This window comes from Salmo trutta, unplaced genomic scaffold, assembly GCF_901001165.1.
Source record: "Salmo trutta unplaced genomic scaffold, fSalTru1.1, whole genome shotgun sequence".
NCBI lineage: Eukaryota > Metazoa > Chordata > Actinopteri > Salmoniformes > Salmonidae > Salmo > Salmo trutta.
The window spans coordinates 1,517,491-1,533,019 of record NW_021822911.1 but is presented as its reverse complement, the minus strand read 5'-3'; the positions used below and the strand labels follow the sequence as shown (position 1 = coordinate 1,533,019).

General features: G+C 39.4%; 14 non-coding genes across 14 annotated transcripts; 11 read left to right on the top strand and 3 right to left on the bottom strand.

The window, feature by feature from the left end:
• Positions 1-3,343: 3,343 nt before the first annotated feature.
• trnav-uac (transfer RNA valine (anticodon UAC)) lies at positions 3,344-3,416 on the bottom strand. The gene has a single exon. It is a non-coding gene; the product is annotated as a tRNA-Val (tRNA).
• Positions 3,417-3,765: 349 nt separating this feature from the next.
• trnav-aac (transfer RNA valine (anticodon AAC)) lies at positions 3,766-3,838 on the bottom strand. Its single transcript has one exon. It is a non-coding gene; the product is annotated as a tRNA-Val (tRNA).
• Positions 3,839-4,186: 348 nt separating this feature from the next.
• On the bottom strand, positions 4,187-4,259 carry trnaa-agc (transfer RNA alanine (anticodon AGC)). Its single transcript has one exon. It is a non-coding gene; the product is annotated as a tRNA-Ala (tRNA).
• A 353-nt stretch (positions 4,260-4,612) lies between these two features.
• trnav-cac (transfer RNA valine (anticodon CAC)) lies at positions 4,613-4,685 on the top strand. Its single transcript has one exon. It is a non-coding gene; the product is annotated as a tRNA-Val (tRNA).
• Positions 4,686-5,035: 350 nt separating this feature from the next.
• trnav-cac (transfer RNA valine (anticodon CAC)) lies at positions 5,036-5,108 on the top strand. The gene has a single exon. It is a non-coding gene; the product is annotated as a tRNA-Val (tRNA).
• Positions 5,109-6,095: 987 nt separating this feature from the next.
• On the top strand, positions 6,096-6,168 carry trnav-uac (transfer RNA valine (anticodon UAC)). The gene has a single exon. It is a non-coding gene; the product is annotated as a tRNA-Val (tRNA).
• A 553-nt stretch (positions 6,169-6,721) lies between these two features.
• trnav-cac (transfer RNA valine (anticodon CAC)) lies at positions 6,722-6,794 on the top strand. The gene has a single exon. It is a non-coding gene; the product is annotated as a tRNA-Val (tRNA).
• A 2,007-nt stretch (positions 6,795-8,801) lies between these two features.
• trnav-aac (transfer RNA valine (anticodon AAC)) lies at positions 8,802-8,874 on the top strand. The gene has a single exon. It is a non-coding gene; the product is annotated as a tRNA-Val (tRNA).
• A 3,109-nt stretch (positions 8,875-11,983) lies between these two features.
• trnav-cac (transfer RNA valine (anticodon CAC)) lies at positions 11,984-12,056 on the top strand. The gene has a single exon. It is a non-coding gene; the product is annotated as a tRNA-Val (tRNA).
• Positions 12,057-12,619: 563 nt separating this feature from the next.
• trnav-aac (transfer RNA valine (anticodon AAC)) lies at positions 12,620-12,692 on the top strand. The gene has a single exon. It is a non-coding gene; the product is annotated as a tRNA-Val (tRNA).
• A 1,389-nt stretch (positions 12,693-14,081) lies between these two features.
• Positions 14,082-14,154, top strand: trnav-uac (transfer RNA valine (anticodon UAC)). Its single transcript has one exon. It is a non-coding gene; the product is annotated as a tRNA-Val (tRNA).
• Positions 14,155-14,493: 339 nt separating this feature from the next.
• Positions 14,494-14,566, top strand: trnav-uac (transfer RNA valine (anticodon UAC)). The gene has a single exon. It is a non-coding gene; the product is annotated as a tRNA-Val (tRNA).
• Positions 14,567-14,906: 340 nt separating this feature from the next.
• On the top strand, positions 14,907-14,979 carry trnav-uac (transfer RNA valine (anticodon UAC)). The gene has a single exon. It is a non-coding gene; the product is annotated as a tRNA-Val (tRNA).
• Positions 14,980-15,113: 134 nt separating this feature from the next.
• On the top strand, positions 15,114-15,186 carry trnav-uac (transfer RNA valine (anticodon UAC)). The gene has a single exon. It is a non-coding gene; the product is annotated as a tRNA-Val (tRNA).
• The last annotated feature ends 343 nt before the right edge of the window (positions 15,187-15,529 follow it).

Here is a 15,529-nt window from a genome sequence, read left to right as displayed (position 1 = left end):
CACCATAAACACACATTCTCTTTTAACAGTACATTAGACATTTCATCATTAATACATTCAACAATTTCATTTCTATATCCTTCTTCCTTTAACAGACTGGCATTTAAACACCATACACCTCCCCCTCTCCTCTCCACACCAAAACCCATTTCAAATGACATTACTGCATGATCACTATATGCTGTAAAGGTATATGACACCTTCTTAACATTCTGCACCAATTCTTGTTTTGCTAGACATAAATCAATTCTGCTTTGTTTTAATTCCTTTAGAACCACCTGCCTTCTAGAGAATACTCTTCTGTTTGGATTTTCAGCCCTCCATATATCTACTAGATTCTCCTCATTCATAAGTTTCCATAATGCATTTCTAGAAGAGTCATATCTGAATTTAGCACAACTAGAGGCATCCATTCTACTACACCTCACATTAAAATCTCCTATCAGTATACAGTTTTCTGAGCACAGTGTTTTTAATTTGTGAAACATTTCTCTCCTTTCAGATTCAATATTTGAAGCATAAACATTAATTAAACGAAAAACTACATTTTGAACTTCAAATTCATTTACAATAAGTCTACCATCATTGTCAGCATATATTTGTTTTACATTCTGCACCACATAATTTTTTATCAAAATAGCCACACCACATGTTTTATCTCCTCCATGACTACAAAAAATTAAATCAGACCATTTACTCTTAATCTCCTGCATTTTGGATTCTGTCCAATTGGTCTCTTGAAAACACAACATGTCTGCCTTAACAGACACTAATACCTGCTCAAATTTTCTCATGTTTCTCAAACTGTTACCGTTTAGGGATGCGACTGTAATCATTATTAATGTTTGCAGAAGTATAATCAGAGTCAAACAAGTCCTTTCAAATCCTACTTTTTCTTTTTTCCAAATCCCATCATCTCCCTGGTTTTCGACAATGACCTCTTATTTTTTACAAACAACTGAAGATCCTCACCATCTATTTCATCATCCGTCTCTTTGTTTGGATTTTTTGGGGGGAGCGGCTGTGAAGCCTTTTGAAAAGTGCGCTTTAACAGTGCCCGTGACTTCAGTGGACCCAACCCACTCTTTGGTGTAATTCTCACACAGGCTTAAAGCTGGCTCAGGCACCTGAGAAGCACCTTGCACCATCTCCACCTGTGTATGTATTTCACCCATCATGTGCTGCTGTTCCACCTTGTCAGCAGCAGAGACTAAAACCCCGTCTCGTGCTTTGCCATAAGACATTACAGGCTCTTCAAGCTTATCTGCCATTGTCTCTGGAGTCACACTCTCCATGTCACTCTCATCCTCTCTCTCCATCGGCACACTCCCCTCCCCTTCCTCAGACGTGAGGTCCATTGTTTGCAAAAGTAAGTGATCTTCTCCCTTATTACAGCTACATCTAACTTTGGGTCTGTCACACATTTTGCACACATTTCCTATGTTCCGACATTCTCTGGCATAATGCCCTTGTTCACTACATTTGTGGCATGTGAATTCCGGACATTCCTTTAGTATGTGCCCCGGCTGAATACATAATCTACATACCTTCACTTGATTGTCGTGGATTACACGAAAATATTCAAATCCCTCGACAGTGTTAAATTTGGTAGAATATGGCAAGGATTGCACATTGTCTGTAAACTTTACCTTGCAAAATCTCGTCCCATCTACAATGTCCGTTCCTGGCCACATCCTCCTCTTGATTGGCGTGGTCGCCTTCACATTCCAGCCTTTTAGTTTCTCTTCTATCTCCTCATCCGTAATGTATGCGGGCAAGTTCAAAAAGGACACCACCAGCTCATCGTTCCCTAATTCTTTAGCCATGATTTGACAGTTCTTTATCTTTAGCCCGTCTATTAGTCTTTCTTTTCCATTTACATGAGACATTGTTATTTCATACTTATTTCCGTCTTTCATTCGACATCCCAGTATTGCTCCGCAAACTTCCTTTATTCCTCTCAGCAATTCCATCGTTGTTATTTTCCCTTCTCCACTTATTTCCACGTTCACCGTCAGTTCCTTCTCATATGTTATTTTTTTCAGTTCTTCGTTTAACATTCTGATTTCACTGTTGTCCTTTCTCGTCGTCGTTTGTATTCTTGATGTCGAAGCCATGTTGTCTGTCCGGTTATTTTAAGCAATATCCCCCAAACAGCTCACGCTGATGGGGGACAATAGCAAAAAAGTTTCACAGAAACTTCACTACAGTCACTCACAAACTTTCAAACTTATAAAGCAAACAGACCTCCAAAAACAACGATATTCTCTCTCAAGCACTCAGACACCTGCTTCTCTTCCACTTCTGAAACTCCAAAAAGGGGCGTGTGAAGCGAACGTGATAACCACTACACTACAGAAACTGCTGCTACATTTATCTACAAGGAGTAAACCGAATTTTACAGATATTCATGGCACGTATTCGAATTTCCAAAATACAGATTTTATGAAAATAACTATTCTCTGTTAAAAGTATAGTGCCTACTGCACGTCTCAAAGAGCACTGTTTCCACCCGGTTTCGAACCGATGAACTTTTGCGTGTTAAGCGAATGTGATAACCACTACACTACAGAAACTGCTGCAACGCTTATCCGCAAGGAGTAAACCGAATTTTACGATATTCATGGCACGCTTTCGAATTTCCAAAATTGAGAATTAATGAAATTCTCTGTTACCACTATGATACTTCTTGAAGGTGTCAATGAACGTTGTTTCCACAGGTTTCGAACCAGGGACCTTTCGTGTGTGAAGCGAACGTGATAAACACTACACTACAGAAACTGCTGCTACATTTAGCCACAAGGAGTAAACCGAATTTTACAGATATTCATGGCACGTATTCAAATTTCCAAAATACAGAATTAATGAAAATAACTTTTCTCTGTTAAAAGTACAGTACCTACTGCACGTGTCAAAGAGCACTGTTCCCACCCGGTTTCGAACCGAGGACCTTTCGCGTGTTAAGCAAATGTGATTCCCATTACACTACAGAAACTGCTGCTACATTTTGCTACAAGGAGTAAACCGAATTTTACAGATATTCATGGCACGTATTCGAATTTCCAAAATAATGCATTAATGAAATTCTCTGTTACCGCTATAGTACTTCTTGAAAGTGTCAATGAGCATTGTTTCCACCAGGTTTCGAACCAGGGACCTTTCGCGTGTGAAGCTAATGTGATAACCACTACACTACAGAAACTGCTGCTACAATTACCTGCAAGGAGTAAACCGAATTTGACAGACATTCATGGCACGTATTCGAATTTCAAAAATACAGAATTTATGAAAATAACTTTTCTCTGTTAAAAGTACAGTACCTACTGCACATGTCAAATAGCACTGTTTCCACCCGGTTTCGAACCGAGGACTTTTCGCGTGTAAAGCAAACGTGATAACCACTACACTACAGAAACTGCTACTTGATTTTTCTGCAGGGAGTAAACCGAATTTTACAGATATTCATGGCACGTATTCGAATTTCCAAAATAAGGCATTAATGAAATTCTCTGTTACCGCTATAGTACTTCTTGAATGTGTCAATGAGCGTTGTTTCAGCCAGGTTTCCAACCAGGGACCTTTCGCGTGTGAAGCAAACGTGATAACCACTACACTACAGAAACTGCTGCTACAATTATCTTGCAAGGAGTAAACCGAATTTTACTGATATACATGGCACGTGTTCAAATTTCCAAAATTAGGTATTTATGAAAATAACTATTCTCTGTTAAAAGTATAGTACCTACTGCACGTGTCAAAGAGCACTGTTTCCGCTCGGTTTCGATCCGAGGACCTTTCGCGTGTTAAGCGAACGTGATAACCACTACACTACAGAAACTGCTTCTACAATTAGCTGCAAGGAGTAAACCGAATTTTACCGATATTCATGGCACATATTTGAATTTCCAAAATAAGGCATGAACGAATTTCTCTGTTACCACTATGATACTTCTTGAATGTGTCATTGAGCGTTGTTTCCGCCCGGTTTCGAACCAAAGACTTTTCGCATGTGAATCAAACGTGATAACCACTACACTACAGAAACTGCTGCTACATTTATCTACAAGGAGTAAACCGAATTTTACAGATATTCATGGCACGTATTCTAATTTCCAAAATAAGGTATTTATGAAAATAACTATTCTCTGTTAAAAGTACAGTGCCTACTGCACGTGTCAAAGAGCACTGTTTCCGCCCGGTTTCGAACCGAGGACTTTTCGCGTGCTAAGCGAACGTGATAACCACTACACTACAGAAACTGCTGCTACATTTAGCTACGAGGAGGAAACCGAATTTTACTGATATTCATGGCACGTATTCGAATTTCCAAAATAAGGCATTAATGAAATTCTCTGTTACCGCTATAGTACTTCTTCAACGTGTCAATGAGCGTTGTTTCCGCCCGGTTTCGAACCAGGGACCTTTCGCTTTACACGCGAAAGGTCCTCGGATCGAAACCGGGCGGAAACAGTGCTCTTTGACACGTGCAGTAGGTACTTTACTTTTAACAGAGAATAGTTATTTTCATAAATACCTAATTTTGGAAATTTGAACACGTGCCATGTATATCAGTAAAATTCGGTTTACTCCTTGCAAGTTAATTGTAGCAGCAGTTTCTGTAGTGTAGTGGTTATCACGTTTGCTTCACACGCGAAAGGTCCCTGGTTCGAAACCGGGCGGAAACAACGCTCATAGACACGTTCAATAAGTACTATAGCGGTAACAGAGAATTTCATTAATGCCTTACTTTTGGAAATTCGAATACGTGCCATGAATATCTGTAAAATGCGGTTTACTCCTTGTAGCAAAATGTAGCAGCAGTTTCTGTAGTGTAGTGGTTATCACGTTTGCTTAACACGCGAAAGGTCCTCGGATCGAAACCGGGCGGAAACAGTGCTCTTTAACACGTGCAGTAGGTACTATACTTTTAACAGAGAATAGTTATTTTCATAAATACCTAATTTTGGAAATTTGAACACGTGCCATGTATATCAGTAAAATTCGGTTTACTCCTTGCAAGTTAATTGTAGCAGCAGTTTCTGTAGTGTAGTGGTTATCACGTTTGCTTCACACGCGAAAGGTCCCTGGTTCGAAACCGGGCGGAAACAACGCTCATAGACACGTTCAATAAGTACTATAGCGGTAACAGAGAATTTCATTAATGCCTTACTTTTGGAAATTCGAATACGTGCCATGAATATCTGTAAAATGCGGTTTACTCCTTGTAGCAAAATGTAGCAGCAGTTTCTGTAGTGTAGTGGTTATCACGTTTGCTTAACACGCGAAAGGTCCTCGGTTCGAAACCGGGTGGAAACAGTGCTCTTTGACACGTCCAGTAAGGTACTGTACTTTTAACAGAGAAAAGTTATTTTCATAAATTCTGTGTTTTGGAAATACCAATACGTGCCATGAATATCAGTAAAATTAGGTTTCCTCCACGTAGCTAAATTTAGCAGCAGTTTCTGTAGTGTAGTGGTTATCACGTTCGCTTAACACTTGAAAAGTCCTCGGTTCGAAACCGGGCAGAAACGCTGCCCTTTGACACATGCAGTAGGTACTATACTTTTAACAGAGAATAGTTATTTTCATAAATTCTGTTTTTTCGAAATTCGAATACGTGCCATGAATATCGGTAAAATTCGGTTTACTCCTTGCAGCAAAATGTAGCAGCAGTTTCTGTAGTGTAGTGGTTATCACGTTTGCTTAACACGCGAAAGGTCCTCGGATCGAAACCGGGCGGAAACAGTGCTCTTTAACACGTGCAGTAGGTACTATACTTTTAACAGAGAATAGTTATTTTCATAAATACCTAATTTTGGAAATTTGAACACGTGCCATGTATATCAGTAAAATTCGGTTTACTCCTTGCAAGATAATTGTAGTAGCAGTTTCTGTAGTGTAGTGGTTATCACGTTTGCTTCACACGCGAAAGGTCCCTGGTTCGACAACCGGGCGGAAACAACGCTCATTGACACATTCAAGAAGTACTATAGCGGTAACAGAGAGTTTCATTAATGCCTTATTTTGGAAATTCGAATACGTGCCATGAATATCTGTAAAATTCGGTTTACTCCCTGCAGAAAAATCAAGTAGCAGTTTCCGTAGTGTAGTGGTTATCACGTTTGCTTTACACGCGAAAGGTCCTCGGTTCGAAACCGGGTGGAAACAGTGCTATTTGACATGTGCAGTAGGTACTGTACTTTTAACAGAGAAAAGTTATTTTCATAAATTCTGTATTTTTGAAATTTGAACGCGTGCCATGAATATCAGTAAAATTCGGTTTACTCCTTGCAAAACTATAGCAGCAGTTTCTGTAGTGTAGTGGTTATCATGTTTGCTTCACACGGGAAAGGTCCCTGGTTTGAAACCAGGCGGAAACAACGCTCATTGACACATTGAAGAAGTACCACAGTGGTAACAGAGAATTTCATTAATCCCTTATTTTGGAAATTCGAATACGTGCCATGAATATCTTTAAAATTCGGTTTACTCCTTGCAGCTAATTGTAATACTAGTTTCTGTGGTGTAGTGGTTATCATGTTTGCTTCACACGCGAAAGGTCCCTGGTTCGATACCTGGCGAAAACAACACTCATTGACACGTTCAAGAAGTACTGTAGCGGTAACAGAGAATTTCATTAATGCCTTATTTTGGAAATTTGAATACGTGCCATGAATATCTGTAAAATTCGGTTTACTCCTTGCATAAAAATCAAGCAGCAGTTTCTGTAGTGTAGTGGTTATCACGTTCGCTTCACACGTGAAAGGTCCCTGGTTCGAAACCAGGCGGAAACAACGCTCATTAACACATTCAATTAGTACCACAGAGAATTTCATGAATCGCTTATTTTGGAATTTCGAATACGTTCCATGAATATCTTTAAAATTCGGTTTACTCCTTGCAGCTAATTGTAGCAGTAGTTTCTGTGGTGTAGTGTTTATCAAGTTCGCTTCACACGCGAAAGGTCCCCGGTTCGAAACCAGGCGGAAACAACGCTCATTAACACATTCAATTAGTACCACAGAGAATTTCATGAATCCCTTATTTTGGAAATTCGAATACGTGCCATGAATATCTGTAAAATTCGGTTTACTCCTTGCAGCTAATTGTAGAAGCAGTTTCTGTAGTGTAGTGGTAATCACATTTGCTTAACACGCAAAAGGTCTTTGGATCGAAACCGGGCGGAAACTGTGCTCTTTAACACGTGCAGTAGGTACTTTACTTTTAACAGAGAATAGTTATTTTCATAAATACCTAATTTTGGAAATTTGAACACGTGCCATGAATATCAGTAAAATTCGTTTTACTCCTTGCAAAAATTGTAGCAGCAGTTTCTGTACTGTAGTGGTTATCACGTTTGCTTCACATGCAGAAGGTCCCTGATTCGAAACTAGGTGGAAACAACGCTCATTGACACAATGAAGAAGAACCATAGTGGTAACAGAGAATTTCATTAATCCCTTAATTCGGAAATTCGAACACGTGCCATGAATATCTTTAAAATTTGGTTTACTCCTTGCAGCTAATTGTAGAAGCAGTTTCTGTAGTGTAGTGGTAATCACATTTGCTTAACACGCGAAAGGTCCTCGGTTGGAAACCGGGTGGAAACAGTGCTCTTTGTCACGTGCAGTAGGCACTGTACTTTTAACAGAAAATAGTTATTTTCATAAATTCTGTATTGTGGAAATTCGAATACGTGCCATGAATATCTGTAAAATTCGGTTTACTCCTTGTAGCAAACTGTAGCAGCAGATTCTGTAGTGTAGTGGTTATCATGTTCGCTTAACACGCGAAAGGTCCTCCTTTCGAAACCGGTCGGAATCAACGCTCAATGACACATTCAAGAAGTATCATAGTGGTAACAGAGAAATTCGTTAATGCCTTATTTTGGAAATTAGAATACGTGCCATGAATATCGGTAAAATTCGGTTTACTCCTTGCAGCTAATTGTAGAAGCAGTTTCTGTAGTGTAGTGGTTATCACGTTCGCTTAACACGCGAAAGGTCCTCGGACCGAAACCGTGCGGAAACAGTGCTCTTTAACACGTGCAGTAGGTACTTTACTTTTAACAGAGAATAGTTATTTTCATAAATACCTAATTTTGGAAATTTGAACACGTGCCATGTATATCAGTAAAATTCGGTTTACTCCTTGCAAGATAATTGTTGCAGCAGTTTCTGTAGTGTAGTGGTTATCTCGTTTGCTTCACACGCGAAAGTTCCCTGGTTCGAAACTGGGCGGAAACAACGCTCATTGACAAATTCAAGAAGTACTATAGCGGTAACAGAGAATTTCATTGATGCCTTATTTTGGAAATTCGAATACGTGCCATAAATATCTGTAAAATTCGGTTTACTCCTTGTAGCAAACTGTAGCAGCAGTTTCTGTAGTGTAGTGGTTATCACATTTGCTTAACATGCGAAATGTCCTCGGTTCGAATCCGGGTGCAAACAGTGCTCTTTGACACGTGCAGTAGGCACTATACTTTTAACAGAGAATAGTTATTTTCATAAATTCTGTATTTTGGAAATTCGAATACGTGCCATGAATATCTGTAAAATTCGGTTTACTCCTTGTAGATAAATGTAGCAGCAGTTTCTGTAGTGTAGTGGTTATCACGTTTGCTTCACAAGCGAAAAGTCTTTGGTTCGAAACCGGTCGGAAACAACGCTCAATGACACATTCAAGAAGTATCATAGTGGTAACAGAGAAATTCGTTCATGCCTTATTTTGGAAATTCGAATACGTGCCATGAATATCGGTAAAATTCGGTTTACTCCTTGCAGCTAATTGCAGAAGCAGTTTCTGTAGTGTAGTGGTTATCACGTTCGCTTAACACGCGAAAGGTCCTTGGTTTGAAACCGGGCAGAAACATTGCTCTTTGACACATGCAGTAGGTACTGTACTTTAAACAGAGAATAATTATTTTCATAAATGCCTTATTTTGGAAATTCGAATACGTGCCATGAATATCTGTAAAATTCGGTTTACTTCTTGCAGAAAAATCAAGCAGCAGTTACTGTAGTCTAGTGGTTATCACAATCGCTTTACACGCGAAATGTCCTCGGTTTGAAAAAAGGGTGGAAACAGTGCTCTTTAACACGTGCAGTAGGTACTATACTTTTAACAGAGAATAATTATTTTCATAAATACCTAATTTTGGAAATTTGAACACATGCCATGAATATCAGTAAAATTCGGTTTACTCCTTGTAGCAACCTGTAGCAGCAGTTTCTGTAGTGTAGTGGTTATAACGTTTGCTTAACACGCGAAAGGTCCTCGGTTCGAAACCGGGTGGAAACAGTGCTCTTTGACACGTGCAGTAGGTACTGTTCTTTTAACAGAGAAAAGTTATTTTCATAAATTCTGTATTTTGGAAATTCCAATACGTGCCATGAATATCAGTAAAATTCGGTTTCCTCCTCGTAGCTAAAAGTAGCAGCAGTTTCTGTAGTGTCGTGGTTATCATGTTCGCTTAACACGCGAAAAGTCCTCGGTTCGAAACCGGGTGGAAACAGTGCTATTTGACACGTGCAGTAGCTACTGTACTTTTAACAGAGAATAGGTATTTTCATAAATTCTGTATTTTGGTAATTCGAATACGTGCCATGAATATCTGTAAAATTCGGTTTACTCCTTGCAGCTAATTGTAGCAGCAGTTTCTATAGTGAAGTGGTTATCACGTTCGCTTTACACGCGAAAGGTCCTCGAATCAAAACCGGGTGGAAATAGTGCTCTTTGACACGTGCAGTAGGTACTGTACTTTTAACAGAGAATAGTTATTTTCATAAATTCTGTATTTTGGAAATTCGAATACGTGCCATGAATATCTGTAAAATTCGGTTTACTCCTTGCAGATAATTGTATTACTAGTTTCTGTGGTGTAGTGGTTATCACGGTCGCTACACACGCAAAAGGTCCCTGGTTCGAAGCCAGGCGAAAACAACGCTCATTGATACATTCAAGAAGTACTTTCGCTGTAAAAGAGAATTTCATTAATGCCATATTTTGGAAATTCGAATACGTGCCATGAATATCTGTAAAATTCGGTTTACTCCTTGCAGAAAAATCAAGCAGCAGTTTCTGTAGTGTAGTGGTTATCATGTTCGCTTCACACGTGAAAGGTACCCGGTTCGAAACCAGGCGGAAATAACGCTCATTGACACATTCAATTAGTACCACAGAGAAGTTCATGAATCTCTTACTTTGGAAATTCAAATACGTTCCATGAATATCTTTAAAATTCGGTTTACTCCTTGCAGCTAATTGTAGCAGTAGTTTCTGTGGTGTAGTGTTTATCACGTTCGCTTCACACACGAAAGGTCCCTGGTTCGAAACCAGCGGAAACAATGCTCATTGACACATTCAAGAAGTACTATAGCGGTAACAGAAAATTTCATTAATGCATTTTTTTGGAAATTCGAATACGTGCCATGAATATCTGTAAAATTCGGTTTACTCCTTGCAGGAACATCAAGCAGCAGTTTCTGTAGTGTAGTGGATATCACGTTTGCTTTACACTCGAAAGGTCCTCGGTTCAAAACCGGGTGGAAACAGTGCTATTTGACATGCGCAGTAGGTACTGTACTTTTAACAGAGAAAAGTTATTTTCATAAATTTTGTATTTTGGAAATTCGAATACGTGCCATGAATATCTGTAAAATTCGGTTGACTCCTTGCAGGTAATTGTAGCAGCAGTTTCTGTAGTGTAGTGGTTATCACGTTTGCTTCACAAACGAAAAGTGATTGGTTCGAAACCGGTCGGAAACAACGCTCAATGACACATTCAAGAAGTATCATAGTGGTAACAGAGAAATTCGTTCATGCCTTATTTTGGAAATTCGAATACGTGCCATGAATATCGGTAAAATTCGGTTTACTCCTTGCAGCTAATTGCAGCAGCAGTTTCTGTAGTGTAGTGGTTATCACGTTCGCTTAACACGCGAAATGGTCCTTGGTTTGAAACCGGGCAGAAACAGTGCTCTTTGACACATGCAGTAGGTACTGTACTTTAAACAGAGAATAATTATTTTCATAAATGCCTTATTTTGGAAATTCGAATACGTGCCATGAATATCTGTAAAATTCGGTTTACTTCTTGCAGAAAAATCAAGCAGCAGTTACTGTAGTCTAGTGGTTATCACAATCGCTTTACACGCGAAATGTCCTCGGTTCGAAAAACGGGTGGAAACAGTGCTCTTTAACACGTGCAGTAGGTACTATACTTTTAACAGAGAATAATTATTTTCATAAATACCTAATTTTGGAAATTTGAACACATGCCATGAACATCAGTAAAATTCGGTTTACTCCTTGTAGCAAACTGTAGCAGCAGTTTCTGTAGTGTAGTGGTTATCACGTTTGCTTCACATGCGAAAAGTCTTTGGTTCAAAACCGGTCGGAAACAACGCTCAATGACACATTCAAGAAGTATCATAGTGGTAACAGAGAAATTCGTTAATGCCTTATTTTGCAAATTCGAATACGTGCCATGAATATCGGTAAAATTTGTTTTACTCCTTGCAGCTAATTGTAGAAGCAGTTTCTGTAGTGTAGTGGTTATCAAGTTTGCTTAACAAGCGAAAGGTCCTCAGATCGAAACCAGGCAGAAACAGTGCTCTTTAACACGTGCAGTAGGTACTTTACTTTTAACAGAGAATAGTTATTTTCATAAATACCTAATTTTGGAAATTTGAACACGTGCCATGTATATCAGTAAAATTCGGTTTACTCCTTGCAAGATAATTGTAGCAGCAGTTTCTGTAGTGTAGTGGTTATCACGTTCGCTTATCACGTTCGCTTAACACGCAAAAGGTCCTCGGATCAAAACCGGGGAGAAACAGTGCTCTTTGACACGTGCAGTAGGTACTGTACTTTTAACAGAGAATTGTTCTTTTCATAAATTCTGTATTTTGGAAATTCGAATACGTGCCATGAATATCAGTAAAATTCGGTTTACTCCTTGTAGCAAACTGTAGCAGCAGTTTCTGTAGTGTAGTGGTTATCACGTTTGCTTCACACGCGAAAGGTCCCTGGTTCGAAACCAGGCGGAAACAACGCTCATTGACAAATTCAAGGAGTATCGTAGTGGTTACAGAGAATTTCAATAATTCCTTATTTTGGAAATTCTAATACCTGCCATGAATATTTTTAAAATTCGGTTTACTCCTTGCAGCTAATTGTACCAGCAGTTTCTGTACTGTAGTGGATATCATATTTGCTTTACACGAGAAAGGTCCTCGGTTTGAAACCGGGCAGAAACAGTGCTCTTTGACACATGCAGTAGGTAATGTACTTTAAACAGAGAATCGTTATTTTCATAAATGCCTTATTTTGGAAATTCGAATACGTGCCATGAATATCTGTTAAATTCGGTTTACTTCTTGCAGAAAAATCAAGAAGCAGTTTCTGTAGTCTAGTGTTTATCACGTTCGCTTTACACGCGAAATGTCCTCGGTTTGAAAAACGGGTGGAAACAGTGCTCTTTAACACGTGCAGTAGGTACTATACTTTAAACAGAGAATAGTTAATTTCGTAAATTCTGTATTTTGGAAATTCGAATACGTCCCATGAATATCGGTAAAATTCGGTTTACTCCTTGTAGCTAATTGTAGAAGCAGTTTCTGTAGTGTAGTGGTTATCACGTTCGCTTAACACGCGAAAGGTCCTCGGTTCGAAACCGGGTGGAAACAGTGCTCTTTGACACGTCCAGGAAGGTACTGTACTTTTAACAGAGAAAAGTTATTTTCATAAAGTCTGTATTTTGGAAATTCGAATACTTGCCATGAATATCTTTAAAATTCGGTTTACTCCTTGTAGCTAAATGTAGCAGCAGTTTCTGTATTCTAGTGGTTATCACGTCGAACCGAAGACGCGAAAGGTCCTCGGTTCGAAACCGGGTGGAAACAGTTCTCTTTGACATGTGCAGTAGGTACTATACTTTTAACAGAGAATAGTTATTTTCATAACTACCTAATTTTGGAAATTTGAACGCGTGCCATGAATATCTGTAAAATTCCGTTTACTCCTTGTAGCAAACTGTAACAGCAGTTTCTGTAGTGTGGTAATTATCACGTTTGCTTCACACGCGAAAGGTCCCTGGTTCGAAACCGGGTGGAAACAAACCTCATTGACACATTCAAGAAGTACTATAGCGGTAACAGAGAATTTCATTAATGCCTTATTTTGGAAATTCGAATACGTGCCATGTATATCTGTAAAATTCGGTTTACTCCTTGTAGCTAAATGAAGCAGCAGTTTCTGTAGTGTAGTGGTTATCATGTTCGCTTAACACGCGAAAGGTCCTCGGTTCGAAACTGGGTGGAAACAGTGCACTTTGACACGTGCAGTAGGCATTATACATTTACTGGAGAAGAGTTATTTTCATAAATTCTGTATTTTGGAAGTTCGAATACGCGCCATGAATATCAGTAAAATTAGGTTTACTCCTTGTAGCTAAATGTAGCAGCAGTTTCTGTATTGTAGTGGTTATCATGTTTGCTTCACACGCGAAAGGTCCCTGGTTCGAAACCAGGCGGAAACAACGCTCATTGACACATTGAAGAAGTACCATGGTGGTAACAGAGAATTTCATTAATCCCTTATTTTGGAAATTCGAATACGTGCCATGAATATCTTTAAAATTCGGTTTACTCCTTGTAGCTAAACGTAGCAGCAGTTTCTGTGGTGTAGTGGTTATCACGTTCGCTTCACACGCGAAAGGTCCCTGGTTTGAAACCAGGTGGAAACAACGCTCATCAACACATTCAATTAGCACCACAGAGAATTTGATGAATCCCTTATTTTGGAAATTCGAATACGTTCCATGAAAATCTTTAAAATTTGGTTTACTCCTTGCAGCTAATTGTAGCAGTATTTTCTGTGGTGTAGTATTTATCATGTTCGCTTCACACACGAAAGGTCCCTGGTTCGAAACCAGTGGAAACAACGCTCATTGACACGTTCAAGAAGTATCATAGTGATAACAGAGAAATTCATTAATGACTTATTTTGGAAATTCGAATACGTGCCATGAATATCGGTAAAATTCAGTTTACTCCTTGCAAAACAATCGAGCAGCGGTTTCTGTAGTGTAGTGGTTATCACGTTCGCTTTACACGCGAAAGGTCTTCGTTTCAAACCCGGGCGGAAACAGTGCTCTTTGACATGTGCAGCAGGTACTGTACTTTTAACAGAGAATAATTATTTTCATAAATCCCTAATTTTGTAAATTGGAATACATGCCATGAATATCTGTAAAATTCGGTTTACTCCTTGTAGCTAAATGTAGCAGCAGTTTCTGTAGTGTAGTGGTTATCATGTTTGCTTCACACGCGAAAGGTCCCTGGTTTGAAACCAGGTGAAAACAACGCTCATTAACACATTCAATTAGCACCACAGAGAATTTGATGAATCCCTTATTTTGGAAATTCGAATACGTGCCATGAAAATCTGTAAAATTCGGTTTACTCCTTGCAGAAAAATTATATAGCAGTTTCTGTAGTGTAGTGGTTATCACGTTTGCTTTACACGCGAAAGGTCCTCGGTTTGAAACCGGGCAGAAACAGTGCTCTTTGACAAGTGCAGTAGGTACTGTACTTTTAACAGAGAAAAGTTATTTTCATAAATTCTGTATTTTGGAAATTCGAATACGTGCCATGAATATCTGTAAAATTCGGTTTACTCCTTGTAGCTAAATATAGCAGCAGTTTCTGTAGTGTAGTGGTTATCACGTTTGCTTCACATGCGAAAAGTCCACGGTTCGAAGCCGGGCGGGGACAACGCTCATTTACACATTCAAGAAGTACCATAGTGGTAACAGAGAAATTCATTATTTTGGAAATTTGAATACGTGCCATGAATATCTGTAAAATTCGGTTTACTCCTTGCAGGAAAATTAAGTAGCAGTTTCTGTAGTGTAGTGGTTATCACGTTTGCTTTACACGCGAAAGGTCCTCGGTTCGAAACCGGGCGGGGACAATGCTCATTGACACATTCAAGAAGTATCATAGTGGTAACAGAGAAATTCATTAATGCCTTATTTTGGAAATTCGAATACGTGCCATGAATATCGGTAAAATTCGGTTTACCACTTGCAGAAAGATCGAGCAGCGGTTTCTGTAGTGTAGTGGTTATCACGTTCGCTTTACACGCGAAAGGTCCTCGGTTCGAAACCTTGTGGAAACAGTGCTCTTTTACACGTGTTGATGATCTGTTACTTGAGAAGGAGACCAAGTCAGGACGCTGGACCGGGTGGATTCAATTATAGTAAGGCATTTTATTATGAGACAAAGATATTTGGCAAAGCGTGCACGGACTCCTTCGTTTAGCTCATAGGGAACTAGCGGAAGAGAGCCCCGAAACATGGTGTGCATCCAATTTATACAATGAAATAACAGTGTGTTGACATAGGTTGAGTCTAGTAGGTCCGCTCTCCTGACTGGTCGATGAGTGGAGGGACGGTCCATTCTCCAGGTGGTGTCGACTTCCCATTGGCCCTGGGCAGTGTCCTTTGTCCTCGGAGTCCAAC